Source organism: Arvicanthis niloticus, chromosome 15, assembly GCF_011762505.2.
Source record: "Arvicanthis niloticus isolate mArvNil1 chromosome 15, mArvNil1.pat.X, whole genome shotgun sequence".
In the NCBI taxonomy this organism is placed as follows: Eukaryota; Metazoa; Chordata; class Mammalia; order Rodentia; family Muridae; genus Arvicanthis; species Arvicanthis niloticus.
In genome coordinates, this window is record NC_047672.1 from 13,360,913 (window position 1) to 13,366,104 (window position 5,192).

Sequence of the window (5,192 nt, forward strand, 5' to 3'; positions counted from 1 at the left end):
TGATCTCTTCCAGAGCAGATGCAGGCACCAGACAATTTCGCTCTCTTCCTTGCAAAGCCTCTCATCTGGGAGTCTCAGAGTTGGGAGGAATCTTAAAAGTTTTGTGGTCTTATCTTTACCCCTTCCTCGACTAACATCTGTGTCTCTTAAAGGACCAAATGTAGTTATCCAACAAAAGGCAGTGGTTTGGGACAGATCAGAAGGGCCTGGCTCAGCTGTACGTGGTGAGATTTACAGAGAGAATCCATAGATGGAGTCTAAGATGCAGCCTGTCTGCCAGGTCCAAGCGGCCCGTCCGCAGTGTGTGAGTTATAGCCCAGACTGACTGGCTGGACCAAAGCTTCCCCACCACAATAACAACCAACGCCCTTCAATGCTGAAGTTCTGCCCAGGCACACGCGTGCTACTTGCTGCTCCCTTTTCTATAATCCTTATTTCTTGAAAGTGCCTACACAGCTCATGTGGTTTTTAAAGATCTCCATCCCAAAGCCATTATTCCTAAACGGCAGCATCTTCTTTTGCACACTCTGTGAGCGGAATTATTCATCAGCATAAGATCATCCTCCTTAAGGCACCCAGAGGTAATCTACCTTCAGTGCCTTACATGGCTTTTTACATAAGAAGTGTAAGAGTAAAAAGACTGTTCAATTTCTCAGCAAAAGTTGGCTTATAGTTTTTAAAAGTCTTAAAACATATATATACCCTTTGACTTTGCAATTCTGCTTCAAGGAACTTATCTCAAAAAAAAAAAAAAAAAAAGGCATGGCTATTAACCAAATATCCAATATCATTTAAGATAATTACCATTAGCTTGCTTTATAAATACCGCCTTGCATCAGGGACTAGAGAGATGGCTTAGGGGTTAAAAGTTTATACTGCCTTTCCTGCGGTCTCAAGTTTGATTTCTCTCTCTCATGTCACAGGCAGCTCATGACTGCTTTGAGCTCTAGCTTCAGGGGATCTGATGCCCCCTGCTGGCCTCTGAGAGCACATGCATGTCCATGTGTATACACAGACAACAGATACACACACACAACAGAACAAATCTTTACAAGTATCACACATAGCTTAAAGCAATCATTATTTATTCTTAACTTAGGGCACAGTTCAAGGTCAAAGGTTAGTTTCCATGTGTGATTTAAGGACCCCGACTCACTCTATCTTGTAGTCTGTACTCTGGATATCAAAATCCTCCTGTGGATTCCTCACTGATGAATGAGGAGAGAGAAGAAGGATGAAAAGCTGAATTCACTAAGGATGCTGCTCACACAATTATGACTAGCTTTTTTTTTTCCAGAAGCTGGTAAAGTAGGCACAGAAATTGCAATGGATACTTTGAAGTACTATCTTCACCTTTGCTTAATCGGTGGCTTATTCACAGATTGTCTGAATAGAGAGTGTATATCCATAAGCATAAGACTTATACAGCCATTGAAAATGAGGTTGTTCTTTCTGCCAGTCAGCATTCACAGTCCAGACGGTGCTATGCAGGCTGCCAGGGGAAACACCATCAAAACTCTTACCTAGATGTGAAACCTCAAACTACAAGATTAACCTGCCCGGCAAGATGTGCAACAGTGGCACTCCTATCATGGGGGTAGCCAAGAGCTCTCCAATTGGATCTAAAGCCTGCCCCACAAGAAGGAATCTATGCCTGGAAATCTGGGCAGAAACCTATGCCCTAGAGGGGAACTACATACTTTGTTTAGCTGAACTGACATAATATCGACCTGCCCTGTTTCTGTTTAAATCCACAGACAAAAGCTTCTCTCGGGCTTAATCAGAGACGCTTCTCTCTCTCCAGTGAATGGTAATGAATGCAGAGATTCATGGGGGCACAATGTGCTGAGCTTAGGTGACAGACCCTAAGCAAGGCGTGCACTCCGTTTCCTCTCAAGTTCACGGAACACTGTAAAAGAAAGGAAAGGAAGAATGTAAGACCCACATCGAGGGAGAGAGGCTGTGAAATGCCACCTTCTGGGCAAGACGCTGCTACTGCAGTCACAGACTCACTGTAGCTGTGGATCCTGTGCAGGGCGACGCAAAAAAGGGCCAGTCAAAAGGCAGGCACAGGCAGAGGAGTGTTTCACCTCTTACTGCTAAGCCATGCTACTGACAGATTCAGGGAGACAAGGGTCCTTGCTTTCAGCTGTGCTGTCATTCACAGCGGGGCTAAAGAGGATAGCTCCGATCCAATGCTCATGCAGACGACACTGGTTAAACTAAAGATGATTGATAACAAGGCTAGCCCAAAAGTCATGAGTCTGCGAATAGGACCAGCAGAGTTAGGGACTGGGGAAACTGGAATGGATGGGTGGAAGATAAGAGAAGTTTGGTGAAGTACACAGAATACATTCTGCATGTATATGAGGTCTTCAGTGAACAAAACTAACCAACAAAACTAAGAAGCTATGGGGTTGGTGGTGCAGGCCTATAATTCCAGGTGCTATCCTGAAGAAAGACTGAGACAGGAGGATCCTCAATTTTAGGCCTGATTGGGCTACAAAGTGAGGTCAGGCTGATTCTGGTCAATCTAATGAGATCTTGTCTCAAATTATTTTTAGAAGAACGGGCCGTGGCCGTGGCCGTGGCCGTGGCCATGGCTCAGAGGCAGGGCCCTTTCGTTTCATGCACGAGGGACTAGTTTTAACCCCAGCCTGGGAGGAGGAGGGGTTGGCTCTGTACACACCTGCAATCTTAGTTCTATGTCAATTCGGCCTTACATAGACAGACCCTATCTGAAAGACAAGAAGTGTCACGGGAGATGAAATATTACAGGAACATAGTAGATGATAGAGTACTTGGGTCATGAGCCTGTACACATCTCTAGTGATAAAACCCCATAAGATACAGATGGAATTACTTCCTGAGTGGAGACAGGCTAAGAACCATTTATCTTGAATTTGAAATATAGTTTTGTTTTATCTAATAAATAGTAAGTATCATTTCAGTATATAATCAATACAAGTTAAAATACTAAAATATAATTTCATATTTTATTTTTCTCTCTGTGTGATGTCTTTAAAATCTGCACAAGTTTCTCAAGATGGTATCGTTTCAGCCAGCCGAACACTAGGCATTCAGTTGATGTACACAGCCAGTGACTGTTGAATGGGCAGCGATATCTTAGAATGTGAGAGGGGGACCCAGTGTAGGTAGGGGAGGCAGCAGTGTGAGGGAGACAGGAGGAGGACATTGTCAAGACACATGCGGTGTGTCACAATGTCACTGAGAACTGTATCCACGGCTAACACTGTTAGTCATTTCATTTCCATGCTGCCCACCAGGGGTCACTAGAGAGTAAGAAGTGGATTTTTTTTTTTTTTTTTTTTTAAATGCTGAGTATAGAGTCCTGAAGGAGGTCTTTACAAGTACAGATGCTCCTTAGTTTATAATGGGACTGTGTCCCCAACTAAACCATTGTAAATCGAAAGTACCACGAATCAAAATTACATTTACAAATGAAACTATGAACTACCAGTAGCCAGGCAAGATCCTCCAACATGGAGTCTATTTTATGATAACTGTATTATAGTTCATGGAATGTACTCAGTACTGGATAAGAAATAAAATACAGGCCTGTGGTGTGCATACAGTTCAGATCTTCATAAATTTAAACCAGCATATATTACACTCTGTATTTAAGGTGGGGGTTGGAATGAATGCATATTACACTGCCAGAAAATGAAAAACAAAACAGCAAGAGAGACCTGGGGATCGATCTCAGAAGGGACTTGAACTCTAGAGTGTGTTCTGTGATCAGGAAGAGTAACAGCTACTCAGTGTCTGGGGCAGAGATCCCCACCTCAGTCTGTGGTAGCCATTGATATGGTACCCATTTCACAGATGAGGATGTAGAGGCACGGAGATATATGACATGTGACAAAACCTGGATTCTGCCTGTTCTGCTTCTCTGAAGTTTCACTGCATGGGCAGAATAACCCTGAGCACAGAACATGTGGAGTATGCTACCTCAGAGCAGTTGCAATAGATGCTGGGGAGGAGAGGCCAGGAGTAGCTAGTTCAAGCCTTTAATCAGAGGAAGAATGTGATTAAACTCACACTAACCAAGAGGCATGATAGAAATACCAGTCTTCCCCGGTTAATCTGTCAGGATGAGTTTGAGTTGGGAAGGATGTGTTAGAAAGACATGTAATATTCCAGGGACAGATGACAGTGGCAAAAAGGTCAAAGGATTTAGCAGAGCAGGCATCGTGGCCACACCCCTATTTTATGGAAGACGTGGCATGTACACATGACTGATGTGTCTCATACTAAACGTGGGACTTTTAATTTCCCCATTAATTGGCCTTTCCACAATGAACCGATTAAAAATTCTGGAGCCACAGATATCTGAGCTGGACCCGAACTCAGGAAAAAAAATCCCCACACAATAGTACCTCTGTTTTATACAAACACCGCCTGTTCCTTTTCTCGATTGCTTTCATAAACAGTCATCTCACTTGCTCTTGACCATAGCAATGTCCTCCCTCCTTCACAAGAAGGAGGGTAGACTGGAATAATCCTCATTATTTAGGTAAACTGAGACATTCGGGAATGGGGCTCATTTCTGAGTCAAATCTTCCGATGCCTATCCCCTTCATTCCTGAAATCAAAGTTTATTTTAATATAAAAAATTTAAGTACAAGTTAATGCGGGTACTGACCTAAAAAAGTCAAACTCCTCAATAGATTATTTTGGAGACAAAGAGCTTTACAAACGTCATTGATTAGATTCTAAAGGGTAGGATTCGTCTGAAGTACGTCAAAAGGAAGACTTTGCTCTGCAATAAATGGGAAATAGTGTGTTCTCGATTGTTCTGTTTTGAATTTGGTGACTGCATGTCTCTCTTGCTTAGCAGATGATGAAGGGACTGTTTTTTACCTGTGCAACCAGCACAAAGCAAAGGAACAGGCATCATAGGCTTCCTGCTTGTGTAGCACCACCAGAGGGCGCAGGAAACACCAGCGGTTGTAAAAGAAAATAGACACCAGGTGGCACCACTCTGCCATTTTCCTTCAGTCTGGTTTTAATGTAATGTTTTATTCCTTTGTTTAACAGCTAAGTTAATGGGTTAGTTTTAGCTGTGTAAAACACGTTTCTATTTTCCTAGTCTCTTACTAATATGTCTGGCTTCTGTGCCTTTCCTTTCTGAAAACGTGGTAAAAAAGGGAACTTGTTATTTGTCTAAA